Source organism: Heptranchias perlo, chromosome 6, assembly GCF_035084215.1.
Source record: "Heptranchias perlo isolate sHepPer1 chromosome 6, sHepPer1.hap1, whole genome shotgun sequence".
Classification (NCBI taxonomy): domain Eukaryota; kingdom Metazoa; phylum Chordata; class Chondrichthyes; order Hexanchiformes; family Hexanchidae; genus Heptranchias; species Heptranchias perlo.
Window position 1 is genome coordinate 71,823,633 of NC_090330.1, and position 16,676 is coordinate 71,840,308.

The window sequence follows — 16,676 nt, forward strand, 5'->3', positions numbered from 1 at the left end:
AACTCAAACTAATTTGAGAAGCTGAGAAATGAATACAAAATGACAACCCTCAAATAAGATGAAAAATTAAGAAGAAAAGATTCCCATGGAAAAATATCAATTTATGCCACGTCAATTAAATCCTTTGATAAGGACCGGGATGAATAACCAGTTAAGAATGGGATCAAAGATTCCAAGGATAAATATATTCAAAGATGAGTATATATGTAGTGGAGCACGATGGCTCTTGCGACTCTATAAATTCCATCTGTGGAATGCAATTGGTCAGGTTGTATAACATAGATAGCAATGTCAGATTGATATCCTGGGCCTATTCCTGGATTACCATTGAAGCAGATTTTTATCTTTCTAAATTTTTTATGTCTGGTTATTTATCTAGTTCAAGAGATGAAATGAGTTGTGAAGAGTCCATTGCAGTGTAAATTGTACATATTCTGTTGGATAGAACAGGCTTGATTGGCCCTTTCTTGTTCCATGATTTTTTATGCTCCTACATTCGAAAGAAAGAACTTGCATTTATATAGAGCTTTTATCACATCACATGGGGCATCCCAAAGCACTTCATGTTGCATGTTGGTCAGGTTAGTGGGGGAACTCCCTGCTCTTCTTCAAATATCACCATTGGATCTTTACCATTGGCCTTGGAAGGGGTGCAGTGCAGATTCAGCAGAATGATACCAGGATTTAAAGGGTTACATTCTGAGGCCAGAGGTCCGATATTAGGAGGGAGGCGGGTTGGCAGCGGGGGGTCGACTGGGCGCGTGGGTAATGCGCCCAGTGAAATCAGGGTGCTCCACACGCAATCGCAGCATTATCGAAGGTACTTACCTTTGCTTCCGGATTTCGCGCTGGAAAGCTACGCAGCGGGCGGATTGCGCAGGCGCATCATAGGCTGTCAGCTGAAGGAGCCCTATTTAAAGGGGCAGTCCTCCACTGACTGATGCTGCAGAAAATAAGCAAAATTACAGCATGGAGCAGCCCAGGGAGAAGGCTGCTCCCAGGTTTAATGATGCCTCACTCCAGGTCTTATTGGATGGGGTGAGGAGGAGGGTGAGGACAGAGATCTTCTCCCCAGTGAACGGGAGGAAGTGGCCTGCCTCTGCCACCATGAAGGCCTGGCTCGAGGTGGCAGAGGAGGTCACCTGCACCACCAACATTTCGCGCACCTGCATACACTTACTCATTCCCCTACACTCCGTCTGCCACATCACCGCCCCCACCCCACATCTCCTTCTGCACTGCCAACACTACTCTATCACATCACTCCTCACACCCACTCAAACCTCATCCTCATCTTACCTGCACTTACTCACCTCGCCAGTACTCATCCCACCACTACCACTCAACCCAATCCTCATACAATCTCATGGCTCTATCTCATACTCACCCTCTCATGCATCTCTTTCACAGTCAGCCTCACTCAACCTGCCACTACCTGTGCTGCAGCCACAGGGCATGCATCACATATGTGCAGTAGGAAGCATAAGACAAACGTGTTGTGAGCATGAAGGGGATGCACAAGGGTGTTTGAGGGTTTGTCATGGTTTTTACTTCTATTTAATTTCTGACCAACTCACATCACATATTATATTGGCACCACTACTGCCACGTCTTTACGAATCTTGTCTGGTTTGTGCAAGAATGCCCTTTCCTGAGGATCACCATGAAGACCCACACCTGATGCCACCCATTGTGTCACTGCAGAGTGGGTGTAGGTGTATTTGCAGGGCTCTTTTGTGCAGACGACTGAGAGACGTCGGCGATGTCCCCGGTGGCACCCTGGAAGGATGCGGAGGAGAAGTTGTTGAAGGCAGTGGTGACTTTGATAGCGACAGGTAAGAAGATGGTGCTTGAGCCAGCCGGGAGCAGCTCGACATGAAGGAGGCTGCAGATGTCCACGACGACATGTCGAGTGACTCTGAGCCTTCGTATGCACTGCTGCTCAGAGAGGTCCAGGAAGCTGAGCCTCGGTCTGTGGACCCTGTGGCGAGGGTAGTGCCTTCTGTGACGCATCTCTCTCTGAGGTTGCCCTCCCTCCTGCTGTGCAAGTGAATGTGTCACAGCACTGTGTTGTGGAGCTCCATGTGTCAGAGGTGGACAGCGTTGCTGGCAAGGCTGGTGATGCTGTTCGCCCTCGGAGGAGGTCATGACTGCAGCTACGGCGGCCCCCATACGGAAGATGTACATCTGAGGGGGTCCGCAAGGTAGGTACACGTGTCTGGACACCGGGTTAAGTGTGCAAGTTTGTGAATTTTATTGTTAGGAGGAGGGTGGTGGAGGCCAAACTTTGTCCAAAGTGACAGGGTGGCCTCCTGCAATGAGTGAGGGTCTCCCCCCAACACCTGTCAAATGGACCTTTGCAGCTGCCACAGGCTGATGGCTGCAACACGTCCATTTGAACTGGGAGTGTTTACCCCAATATGGGAAACAGTCTCAGTTGTTTGGAAAATCCCACCCCTCCTAAAATATCATGTTAATCAGGTCTGTAAATGACCTGAACTACCTAAGCAATTACCTTAAGTGGCATCCTGCAGGCTTTAATTGCTGGCGGGAGTCCCCATGCGGGGGCTGCGCGCGCATCTAAGCACGTCACTGGGGAACCCGGAAGTGGGCGGGTTGGAGCTGGGCTCTGGACCCGCTCCGGGAATCCCCGATTATCGGAGCCCCCCCGCCACGAACGCACCCGCTCGGGGGTCTGAAAATCGAGCCCCGGGTTGCATAAACTTTGTTTGTATTCCCTTGAGTTTGGAAAGTTGAGGTTTTTAAAATGATAGAGGAATTTGATAAGGTAGGTACAGAGAAGCAATTTCCTCTAGTGGGGGAATTCAGATCAATGGGACATAATCCTAAAATTAGAACTCGGTCATTTAGAAGTGAAATCGGGAAGCACTTGTTCACACAATGGGTAGTGGAAATTTGGAATTCGCTTCCCCAAAAGGCTGTAGTTGCTGGGTCAATTGAAACTTTCAAGACTGAGATTGATAGATTTTTGTTCGGTAAGCTATCAAAGGCAGGTAAATGGAGTTGAGGTACTAATAGAATGTCAGAACAGGTGTAAGGAGCTGAACAGCCCACTCCTATTCCTATGGTATATATAGGAATTTTATTGTTAGGAGGAGAGTGGTGGAGGCCAAACTTTGTCCATGGGAATAGACAAGACAGGGTCTCATATTAACACCGTATCCAAAGGACAGCACAGCTGACAATACAGCACTTCCTCACAACTGCACGGAAGGGCCAGGCTCAATTGTGCGCACAGGTCCTGCACTGGGCCTGGCGCACACTAATTCTTACTCAACACTCAATTCCAGAGACTAGTAGAGAAAATTGATAGCATTTAGAGAAAGAATCATGTTTCTACATTTGGCCTTTGCTTGAATTTTTTTCTTCCTGATCGTTGGACCTAGCCAACAAGTCTTGGTCTCAGGAGCACAGGCATTGATATGGCTCATCAAGTATTTTCTCCAAAATCCTAACAGCCTATTCATTCGCCTACTCTTCCCGACTATCGATCCATTAATGAAAATGAAATAGATCCTTTGAAGAAACATTGGCACAGGTCATACATTAAGATATCTGGCCATAGATCATCATTCCTTGTGGAAGGACTCCCATAGGTTTTATTTCTGTCCTTAACAACCTATCCTGAGACTTTGTTGTAAATTCTCAATGACAAGATACAAAATAAGAAGTCCCAATAACGTTCGTAACACATTTCCACAAAACCAAAACATATCAGCTAGTCCATCTCTCATCCCAACTATGAGCCATTGTGAGAAAAAGGCCAACACCTAAAAATATTAAAACAAAAATAGCATGCATTTAAATGGTGCCTTAACATAATAAAACATCCCAAGGCGCTTCATACGTTGTCTACCTCATATGTTGCAGGAAAGGATGCCCCGCAGCATGGTACATCGGCGAGACCATGCAGACACTGCGACAACGGATGAATGGACACCGCGCAACAATCACCAGACAGGAGGGTTCCCTCCCAATCGGGGAACACTTCAGCAGTCAAGGACATTCAGCCTCCGATCTGTCGTCGAGCAGAAATTGATAGCCAAGTTCCGCACCCATACGGACGGCCTCAACCGGGATCATGGGTTCATGTGAAGCTACATGTAACCCCACCAGCGAAAAAAAGTTTTCTGTCTTGAATACAACTGGTCATTCTCTCTCTCACTGCCTTTCGGGTCTCTCTCTCTCTCTCTCTGTCTTTGTGATCTGACCCCTTGTGTATTCAGTATTCTTGGATGTAAGGTTTCCCTGACTAACCTGTCTGAACACCATCCACTCCTTTGATTGCTGTGATTATCTCTCTGCCGAGGTGTGATGACGGGCAGTTGGAAAGATTATCTTAATCACCAGGCATTGTTCTCTGACTATATATGTTGTGCCTTTGTGGAACCCTTCACTCACCTGACGAAGGAGCAAAGCTCCGAAAGCTTGTGATTTCAAATAAAGCTGTTGGACTATAACCTGGTGTTGTACGACTCCTTACATCTATCCACTGACTTTCATGGGAGGAATTTTGTGGGTAATGCACTCGTGATTTTCCTATAACCTGTACAAGGCCACGTCGGTTGGTAGTTCCAGAAAGTTCCGTTGATCAAGCCAAGTGCATTTATATTTGCATTAATCAAATGGCTGATATCCAGTAAAATTAACAACCAGTTGGGCATCCTAACCTACTGCTGGTAGAAAATTCAGCACTGACAATTAACAATAAATGCATGCATATCTTCAGTACTTTCATGTCTGACACTTCAAATATTTGCTCCCATGTGTATTGAGCTTCAGACAGAACCTACTGACTATGTCTCATTCGCCATCAGTTGGTTCCTTTGTTGGCCCTCAAAGGCAACAATATACAACAGCAGCAAGATCACTGCAAGGGTCACTGCTTAGAGATAGTCCATCTGTAAAAGTGGTTTCAGGTTCTTCCAATTACAGATTCTGAATGTTACCAAGTCGAGGGTTTATAATCTTGAGTCACAGATGTAAGTAAGTATGTATTTTCGCTTGCTAGTATATGTGATAGGCTTCATGAAAAAAATGGACAAAAGATTGAAGAGAAACATTTTTGCCAAATCTGCACTAATAAAAGTTTGATTTATATACAGGTGAAGCAAGATTAAAGAAATGAGTAGATGCCTTCTCACAGTGTGAGTGCTTAATAGATGGCCCCGATGTTTACATTATTGTTTCCTTATGCATTGTTATAGAAAATGCATATGTTAGTGGGATTCTTATCCAAAAGAATTTAGCTACAACATTCTCTCAATTTGCTACAGATATAAAATTTCCCACAGGTTTTGCTAAATTTCTAACTTCTTTGCTCACCTCATTTTGAAATTAAGTGGCAGGCCAAAGCTTGGCCTGCTCTTGTATAAAGTCGGCATGGACTTGATGGGCCGAATAGCCTCCTTCCTTGCTGTAACCGTTCTATGATTCTATGATTCTTTGATTTTTTTTTTATTCATTCATGGGATGTGGGTGTCGCTGGCAAGGCCAGCATTTAGTGCCCATCCCTAATTGCTCTTGAGAAGGTGGTGGTGAGCCGCCTTCTTGAACCGCTGCAGTCCGTGTGGTGAAGGTTCTCTCACAGTGCTGTTAGGAAGGGAGTTCCAGGATTTTGACCCAGCGACGGTGAAGGAACGGCAATATATTTCCAAGTCGGGATGGTGTGTGACTTGGAGGGGAACGTGCAGGTGGTGTTGTTTTCATGTGCCTGCTGCCCTTGTCCTTCCAGGTGGTAGAGGTCGTGGGTCAGGGAGGTGCTGTCGAAGAAGTCATGGCGAGTTGCTGCAGTGCATCCTGTGGATGGTACACACTGCAGCCACGGTGCGCCAGTGGTGAAGGGAGTGAATGTTTAGGGTGGTGGATGGGGTGCCAATCAAGCGGGCTGCTTTGTCCTGAATGGTGTCGAGCTTCTTGAGTGTTGTTGGAGCTGCACTCATCCAGGCAAGTGGAGAGCATTCTATCACACTCCTGACCTGTGCCATGTAGATGGTGGAAAGGCTTTGGGGATTCAGGAGGTGAGTCACTCGCCACAGAATACCCAGCCTCTGACCTGCTCTTGTAGCCACAGTATTTATGTGGCTGGTCCAGTTAAGTTTCTGGTCAATGGTGACCCCCAGGATGTTGATGGTGGGGGATTCGGCGATGGTAATGCCGTTGAATGTCAAGGGGAGGTGGTTAGACTCTCTCTTGTTGGAGATGGTCATTGCTTGGCACTTGTCTGGCGTGAATGTAACTTGCCACTTATCAGCCCAAGCCTGGATGTTGTCCAGGTCATGCTGCATGCGGGCACGGACTGCTTCATTATCTGAGGCGTTGCGAATGGAACTGAACACTGTGCAGTCATCAGCGAACATCCCCATTTCTGACCTTATGATGGAGGGAAGGTCATTGATGAAGCAGCTGATGATGGTTGGGCCTAGGACACTGCCCTGTGATTTGACCCCAATAATCAAAAGTTTAAGATTTTCCCTCCCACATTACCTGTAAACAACAGGATCGTGGTATGCTGCATGTGATGTTGGTTGCCTGAAGCGATTTCAAACTTGATTAAATTCACCATGCTGCCTCTAATGTTCTGCTGAGAAATCTTGAATCTGTGGCCCTGGTATTTGATGTCACCGAGGTTAAATGCTGCCTTAAGGATCTGCATTTTATCTTCAGAAACTTAAGCCCTACACACAGAATAGCTCCTTTACACAGAACTATGTGATTTCACTCACCCTTGCAACATTCATCTGAGTATTCAAACTCTGATATTACAATAAGCTGAGACTTTACAGAAATTTCCAGGTAGCTATGACATACCTTCACTCACATGATGGGGTAACAAAGAGGGTTGATGAGGGAAGTGCGGTTGATGATGTGCAGTTGGACTTTCAAAAGGCTTTTGATAAAGTGCCACATAATAGGCTTGACAGCAAAATTGAAGCCCATGGAATAAAAGGGGCAGTGGCAGTGTGGATACGTGACAGGAAACAGAAAGTAGTGGTGAACGGTTGTTTTTCGGACTGGAGGAAGGTGTACAGTGGTGTTCCCCCGGGGTCGATACTAGGACTATTGCTTTTTTTGATATATATTAATGACTTGCACTTGGGTGTACAGGGCACAATTTCAAAATTTACAGATAACACAAAACTTGGAAGAGTAGAAAACAGGGAGAAGGATAGTAATATACTTCAAGAGGGCATCGACAGGCTGGTGGAATGGGCAGTCACACAGCAGATGAAATTTAATTGTAAACAATTTCACAACACCAAGTTATAGTCCAACAAATTTATTTTAAATTCCACAAGCTTTCGGAGGCTTCCTCCTTCGTCAGGTGAATGTGAACATTCACCTGACGAAGGAGGAAGCCTCCGAAAGCTTGTGGAATTTAAAATAAATTTGTTGGACTATAACTTGGTGTTGTGAAATTGTTTACAATTGTCAACCCCAGTCCATCACCGGCATCTCCACACGATGAAATTTAACAGAGAAGTGCGAAGTGATACATTTTGGCAGGAAGAATGAGGAGAGGCAATATAAACTAAATGGTACAATTCTAAAGGAGGTGAAAAAACAGAGAGATCTGGGATTGTGCACAAATATTTGAAGGTGGCAGAACAGGTTGAGAAAGTGGTTAAAAAAGCATACAGGATCCTTGGCTTTATAAATAGAGATATAGAGTACAAAAGCAAGGAAGTTATGTTGAACCTTTATAAAACACTGGTTCGACCACAGCTGGAGTATTGTTTCCAATTCTGGGCACCGCACTTTAGGAAGGATGTGAAGGCCTTAGAGAGGGTGCAAAAAAGATTTACAAGAATGGTTCCAGGGATGAGAGACTTCAGTTACGTGGATAGACTGGAGAAGATGTGGTTGTTCTCCTTAGAGCAGGGAAGGTTAAGAGGAGATTTGATAGAATTGTTCAAAATCATGAAGAGTTTAGATAAAGTAAATAAAGAAAAACTGTTCTCATTGACGGAAGGGTCAAGAACCAGAGAACACAGATTTAAGGTGATTGGCAAAAGAACCAGAGGCGACATGAGGAAACATTTTTTTACGCAGCGAGTATTTAGGATCTGAAATGCGTTGCCTGAAAGGGTGGTAGAAGCAGATTCAATTATGGCTTTCAAAAAGGATTTGGATAAATACTTGAAGGGAAAAAAATTGCAGGGCTATGGGGAAAGAGTGGGGGAATGGGATTAACTGGATTGCTCTTACAAAGAGCTCGCACGGTCTCGATTGGCCAAACGGCCTCCTTCTGTGCCGTAACCATTTTATGATTCAAAGGGCTAGAAATCGGGCCGTCTAGCCCCCATTTTTTCGGTGCCGCGCAGCCTCCCGAACATCCAAGATGGCTCTTAGTAAAGGTTTAGCGCATGCGCAAATAACAAACGCCGACAGCATGTAAAGTAGGGAGTATATGCGTTTGATCAGTGTGCAACGCTGATTTAAAGTGATAGACACCATTTTGGGAATTAATGTTCCATTCAATGCACTGTCTTAACCAGCTGAACATGTCTTAGAGTGCCTGTAGCACCCCTCACCAGTGCTATTTAAAGGGACCATGCAGGATTTATAGGTGGATTATTGCTCGTGGCTGCTGATGCATTTGTAACTGTTTTTGGAGGTCTCCTATACTTGAATACTAGAACGAGGGGACATGGCCTAACATTTCGAGCCAGGACGTGCAGGAGTGAAGTTAGGAAGTGCTTCTACACACAAAGGATGGGAGAAGTTTGGAACACTCTTCTGCAGATGACAGTTGATGCTATCTCAATTGTGAATTTTAAATCTGAGATTGTTAGATTTTTGTGACCCAAGGGTGTTAAGGGATATGGGGCTAAGGCAGGTATATGGAGTTAGGTCACAGGTCAGCCTTAATCTCATTGAATGATGGAACAGGCTCGAGGGGCTAAATGCCACTGCCACTTGCAGCCTCCTGTTATGCACCACCTTCTCCTGCAAGAAAGTGGGACATGTGTCTGGGTGATGTGCCTGACATGGTTGAATAGCTGCCAGTGTGTGTGACCTGTGAGTTGTGGGTGTGCGGCTTGCAATAGTGGTAATGTGTAAGGGTGAGAGCAAGCATCTGATTGGAAGAGTTGAGTACTAATTGAAAGAGTTGTTGGTAAGTGGGTGATGGGGTTGTAGTGCATGGAGCAGTGGCTGCGGCTATTGGTGCAGTTGGTAGGTGAAGCCACTTGACAGTTAACCTCACTCACCTTGACCCCTCGTGTCAAAGCATTGAACTTCTTCCTGCACTGCATCCATGTTCGTGGTGCTATGTACCTGCCATTGACTGCGTCTCCTACTGCCTCCCACTGCGTTTTGAGCATATGTCTGGAGGGCCTCTTCTCTCCACCTTCTGTCCACCTCTTGCACCAAGGCCTCTCGTGCATCAGCAGAGAAGCTTGGTGCACACACTCTCGCAGGCCTGGTACAAACTCAGATCGGCAGATTGGTGAGGTCTGGCATGCAGATTGGAGGATGCGGGATTTGGTGGTGCGCACATAACTCAACAGATTGTAAACATAGGGACAGAACCTGCATTTTACCTGTGTGATATTTAATCTCCGTTCAGACTCCGTGCAGACAGCGGACTGTTATTTTTAGCAAATAACAGGTACCAGCTACCTTTAAGAGATTTTGGCAGGCTGTCAGATAGACGTCCTGCCTTTAAGAGATTGGGTCCCCCCCTGCTGATGGAAAGTGCGAGTGTCATTCAAATGTCAAGGCCTGGTTTGCAACATTGCATTTAGGTGCGTATTCAGACTGGACGAATACCTCGTCCTCCCTGCGCAGTAAGCACCGGGCGCAGGTTAATCGAATTTAACCCTCAATGATTCTACGTAATGCAAGCTTCTTCAGTGAAATTTGCATTCAGACAACTTGAGGCAAAGCTACTGTTTACACAAGGTCATCAGTAAGATGACTGCTATATGAATAGACCTGAGACCTAAGTGAAGGACCGGGACATGGAATTCAAACTTAATTTTCCAGCTATACAGCAAAATGTAATCAGTCAGTTTTTTGTGTGGTGGAAGCTTATTAACATTGAGGAGAACAGGTGAGACACTATGTAAAAATTTGATAGACTACTCTCCAATTCCTTCAAGGAAACCTTAGATTAGGTATTATTACTTCCAGAGTAGCTTTATAAATCTTGATTTCTTGTTTCCGTACTATTTAGGTGTTCATTCAAATTATCCAACTCTACCAGTTAGGTTTTCATCCGATCCCAAAATTTTAATGGTTTCAATGCATTAAAACTCAATTAAGGTGGTTCCATTTCATTTTACCCATTACCAAATTGGCAACTGGGCTTCGCTGAACAAAATTAATGGTTATTTTCAACCACATGCATCTTATAGATCTGAACTCAGCTTGATGTTGCTGGGCATCAGTGGACTGTAACTCCTCACTTCAATCTGTTTGGGATTATGAAGGGAATCAGGCATTAGGTTTGCCCTTGTCATCATGTCTACTGAACAGCTGCTTCACCATCAATGTAGTGATGTGCAAGAGGACTTCAATCTTCACTCCCAGCTATCGCAGTAATAATATTCATTCTACACAGTCCTCTTGTCAGTTAAAACCCTCCTAAAAAAAAGAATATCAAGGCCAAGCTATTATATGCATTGATTTTAATCTTCCCCAAGTTCTTCTGTAACGTGGGATTACAAATTGAAAAGCTGCATTTTTCCTTGTAGTGCTTTGTTTGGTTTGGTTGCACTAATTCCGATATACAGCTTTACCAACGCAAAATCCTCACTAGGATTTAACGTTTCCAACCAAGTTACATACTATGGATCTCTTGAATTCATACAACTTCTATGAATTCACCAGCAAGATTAACATCACACTCCAATGCTACTGACACTGGGCCAAACAGTACCCATGATTTGAACGAGTTCTTTGAGATGCAAGACTAGCACTTCTCTTTGTTAAGTGCAATGCTTGTGATGTATTGGAACTCAGCATCATTCCCTCTGATACCAATCAACAAAGAACTATAAAGAGACTTGTAAATCCAATTTATTAATAAGAATTGTTGTGAGACTCACAGTTCTTTCCTGTCTGTACTGTAACTTTGGGGGCAAGTTTTCCGCAACCTCACCAGTGATTTTCCAATAAGTTGCCTGCCAGACCCTGCTGGTGCTGCGAGCTCTCTGAAAACCTGTCCCTGTTCTCCCTCTTTGGTCCACTCTTCTCATGGTTCATCTTTTTATCTTCTTGAATCTCACACTTCTGTTCTACCATGGAATTTGGTGCCAAACTTACGCTAATAATTCTGTGCTGAATTTGCCGTGTAACACTGACAAATGGAAAACCAGCACAACTATACGGCCTCCAGTGAGGCAGTAACAGCAGCAACAACTTGAATTTATGTAATGTCTTTAATGTAAAGAAATGTCTCAAGGCACTTTACAAATAGGTATAAGGAAAAGAGACCCTGAGCCAGGAAGAGAGGGAACAGGAGGGCTGACCAAAAGCTTTGTGGATGAGATGGGGTTTTGAAAGATTTTTAAAGGTGGAGAGATGAAGAAATGGAGTGAATTAGGGAGGGGGGTTCAGAGAATATGACGGATGCAGCTGAAGGATCTGCCACCAATGATGAGGTGAATAGAAGGGGGGATGCATAAAATACTGAAATCAGAGGAATGGAGCATTTGGGAGGGGATAAAAGGTTGGAAGAATCTGCAGAGACTGTTTAGGGCAAATATAACCCTGCCAATGTAAGTGAGATGATGGTTTAAGTTGTATCACTTGTGCTGAGCCTCTCAGCATAATATTTGTCTCTTTAGCCACCATTCCCTGGTTCTCCCTTTTTCTCCCTTATTAAGGTGCTTCCTGTGTCTTAATGTCTCTGTCATTTGAAACCAGTTTTCCTGTGTATTTTCCTTCTTAATTAAACTTTATTTCTTTGCTTGATTGTGTTTAGCTCTCACACTAGCTCCAATCTGCACTTGTCTTTTTCCATTGTTATGTTACCTTTCTGACTGTCTCTCCAGCTTTCATCTACTTCAGACTGCAGTCTGTCCTCATTCTCATCTTGTCCCGTTCTTCTCACTTTTATTTTTGGTTTGAATTTTCTCTTTCTGTCTCTTGAAGCTCCACTCTTGGCATGGGATCATGGGTCACAGACCCACACTGCAATCTACTGTGCCTTCAGCCCAAACTTTACCCCTCGCTGCCCGGTCCTACATGCCCCCTCCCTTGGTCACACAAGAAAGTAAAAGGTACATGATGTTAAATGTACTTCAATATTAGAAGACAAAATATAAGCACCTGCGATACTTCAATTGGTAAAGTCAGTGTGTAACTGAACCACACAAAACCAGAAGGTCCCATGTTTGACTCCCAGTCTGCGCTGAGTTCACTGACCTCAGTATTTGTGGTAATCGGCACAGTTGGCCTCAGCAGCCCTGGGCTAAGAATATGCAAAATATCCTAGATTTGCATTCCTGTTTGCTGTCCTGCTGGAACCTTGCAACAGTGGGAGAACAAACTCGGCTTGGAGTGGCTGTGATGTCTGGTTAAATAGCCTCACTGTTATTGGGTTTCTCCGGTGACTGCCACAACAATGGGTTGTTAATCCATCAACAATAACCTCCGCTTGATTCTAGCCTGAGAGGTTATAAAATAGCAAGTTTAATAGACTAACTACAACTATGTTCAACATTACATTCAACAGTTATTATAGTTATAATACAACTGTCTACAGATTAAATTAACGACAAGCAATCAATACAACCTGATCTGTCTGATCTTCAGGTAGATCAGAACTGACCTCCGTTCAATAGACTTCCGACCATCCCCTCTTAAGAGGTCTAACTTTTGGGAGGGAGCATACCTTATCTTTACACTATTCGGCTGCATTGTCCTGTATGTAAGCACTGCTGGTCTTATCTCCTGCTCGTAAACTGTGCTGACTCTCCAAAAACCAGCAAGTATTGTTTAATGTCTTAGTTTTTATATAACCTTTTACTGTTATCAGGTCTTAGTATGTTTATATTAGTTCAGGAAACCCTATCTCATCAATCTTAGGGCTTCATTTTAGCACCCGCTATCGGGTGCGTTCCTGGCGGGGGAGCTCCGAAAATCGGGGAGTCCCGGAGCGGGTCCGGAACCCGGCTCCAACCAGCCCACTTCCGGGTTCCCCACAGACACGCCGGTGTGCGCGCGCAGCCCCCGCTGGTGGGAATCCCGCAGGCAATTGAAGACAGCGGGATGCCACTTGAAAGTATTTACGTAGGTATTTCAGGTCATTAACTGACCTGAATAAGTGAATATGTGAGGAGGGGTGGGATTTTATAGACAACTGGGACTGTTTCCCACACTGGGGGAAACACTCAAAGTTCAATTGGACGTGTTGCAGCTGTCAGCCTGTGGCAGCTGCAAAGGTCCATTTGACAGGTGTGGGGGGGAGACCCTCACTCATTGCAGGAGGCCACTCTGTCACTTGGGACAAAGTTTGGCCTCCAACACCCTCCTCCTGACAAGAAAATTCACCAACTTGCACACTTACCCCGGGGTCCAGAGACATGTACCTACATTGCGGACCCCCTCAGATGTACATCTTCCGGATGGGGGCCACCGTAGCTGCAGTCATGACCTCCTCGGAGGGCGAACAGCATCACCAGCCTCACCAGCCACGCCGGCCACGCCGTCCACCTCTGACACGTGGAGCTCCACAACACAGTGCTGTGACACATCCACCTGCACAGCAGGAGGGAGGGCAACTGCAGAGAGAGATGCGTCGCAGAGGGCACTACCCTCGCCACAGGGTCCACAGACCAAGGCGCAGCTTCCTGGACCTCTCTGAGCAGCAGTGCATACGGAAGCTCATAGTCACTCGACATGTAGTCGTCGACATCTGCAGCCTCCTTCATGCCGAGCTGCTCCCGGTTGGCCCGAGCACCATCTTCTTACCTGTCGCTGTCAAAGTCACCACTGCCCTCAACAACTTCTCCTCCGCATCCTTCCAGGGTGCCACCGGGGACATCGCCGACGTCTCCACGAAAGAGCCCTGCAAATACACCTACACCCACTCTGCAGTGACACAATGGGTGGCATCAGGTGTGGGTCTTCATTGTGATCCTCAGGAAAGGGCATTATTGCACAAACCAGACAAGATTCGCAAAGACGTGGCAGTCGTGGTGCCAATATAATATGTAATGTGAGTTGGTCAGAAATTCAATATAAGTAAAAACCATGACAAACCCTCAAACACCCTTGTGCATCCCCTTCATGCTCACGACACGTTTGCCTTACGCTGCCTACTGCACATATGTGATGCATGCCCTGTGGCTGCAGCACAGGTAGTGGCAGGTTGAGTGAGGCTGACTGTGAAAGAGATGCACAAGAGGGTGAGTATGAGATAGAGCCATGAGATTGTATGAGGATTGAGTTGAGTGGTAGTGGCGGGATGAGTACTGGCGAGGTGAGTAAGTGCAGGTAAGATGAGGATGAGCTTTGAGTGGGTGTGAGGGGTGATGTGACAGAGTAGTGTTGGCAGTGCAGAAGGAGGTGTGGGGTGGAGGCGGTGATGTGGCAGATGGAGTGTCGGGGAATGAGTAAGTGTACTCACTTTGGCTGACCTACTTAGGTCATTGGAGCGCCTCCTGCACTGTATGCAGGTGGGCGATATGTTGGTGGTGCAGGTGACCTCCTCTTCCACCTCGAGCCAGGCCTTCCTGTTGGCAGAGGCAGGCCGCTTCCTCCCGCCCGCCAGGGGGAAGATCTCTGTCCTCCCTCTCCTCCTCACCCCATCTAATGATACCTGGAGTGAGGCATCATTAAACTGGGAGCAGCCTTCCCCCTGGGCTGCTCCATGCTGTAATTTTTTCTATTTGTTGCCGCATCTGTCAGTGGAGGACTGCCCCTTTAAATAGAGCTCCTCCAGCTGACAGAGCTTACTGCGCATGCGCAGTCCGCCCGACGAGCAGATCAGCAGTGGGGAACCCGGAGGACCAGGTAAGTGGATCCAAGTGGATCGCGCACGGGGCAGACTGATTTCACCGGGCGCGCTACGCGCCCAATAGCCCCCCCGCAGCCCTGCTAACATCGAGCCCTTAGTGTTTTTCACTATTCTAATGCCTCAGCGCTCTTTCAATGACCTTTTGGGTTTCTGTAAATTATTTTCCTCAGAGATGTGGATCTTTGCCCTCCTATTTTCTATGCTTGTTTTGTACCAAATTCTTACATTCCCTCCTCTTGAACCTGAGTGGAACCACTTTGGTTTAATTTTAGCATCTAGAAACGGGCCATCTCTTGACCTTTGGGTGTTTATAGTTCTGAAGTGTCAGCATACTCTGTCTCTGACCAACTATCGTTCATACACACACTGAGACACGACTTTGCCCCTTTCCTATTAACACCACCCTCTTGCTAAATATTTGGGAGCTTTATACGAGCTATGTGAGACGGGATACTGACCATGCTTGGCTCCTGGTTCCACCCAGGTTCAATTTTTCACTTTATCCCTCAACTATTTCTTTGGTCTTGCCTAAGATCATCTTGACTTTAAATAAGGCACACATAAACATATACATATTGCTTCTAAGTTTCATTTGGTTAATACAGAAACCTGCAGTGTATCATAATATCAAGAAATCACGGACTAAAAAGATTCTCCAGTTCTCCTTTTACCAATATTCATCTTGTGGATATTTTTGCTAAATATTATTTCTTCCTAGCCCAATTTCATTGTGAATTGAAAGGAACCTAACCCTGAATATTGGAAATCCAAATTACTATATCCCTCTTTATTTTAATTTCAATCCCTCTGATTGGTAGCAGTGTTTCAGATTGTTTCATTAATTAATCGGTTTCTCTATGGAGCATGTGTCAGTGCCTTGTTTAAAAGATTTTCTTACTCTCCTCAGCCACATTAACCATTTCATATTGTGCTGTTGTCAAGTAACTGAGCATGTCTGAGACCTGTTCTTCAGTGCATCTTCTTCACGCATTTCCGCTCACTAGTTGCCTCATGCGCAACATATCATAGGATAGTAACTTTCTGCTGGCCAGTTTCTTTTCCCTCATGGTATTTCTGAATGTGTTTCCATGGCACACGTCATATGGCCAGTAAGATTCAATCCCGTGAGAGCAACTGCTCTGTTAAAGAGTGGTTCCAATAGCTCGCCAGGTGATAGGTCTTTGTAATCATGTTCTTCATCCTGGTCTCCATTTACAATTGATGGCAACATACATTTGCCTCTTTCATGTTCACTGTACCTATTCTTGGGCTTTCAGGTTATTTTACCATAGATCGGGGGTGGGTGTCTGGAGGTCTTTGCTTATCTCCCCCTACATGGTCCCGATGTCTCAGATAGTGGCTAAGCTATCAAAATGCAGTTTTCTCATTGTTCAGTATAGGCAAGGACACAAATATCTCTAAGAGAAACCTATCAATTTACTATCCTCAACTACACTTTCCTGACTTTACTAGATTGTACATTTATACCAGATTGATATCTTTTGGTAAATCATCCAGGGTGATGACTTTAGAGAAATTCCCATTTGGCGGTGTAATTTTCCTATTTCTATCTTATATCCTCAATCACTTCCTCTCATCCAATTTTACACATCCCGTTATATAACTATTTTATCTCATTCATGAGCCCTGGAGGAACTTTACTGTCCGACACAATATTTACAGT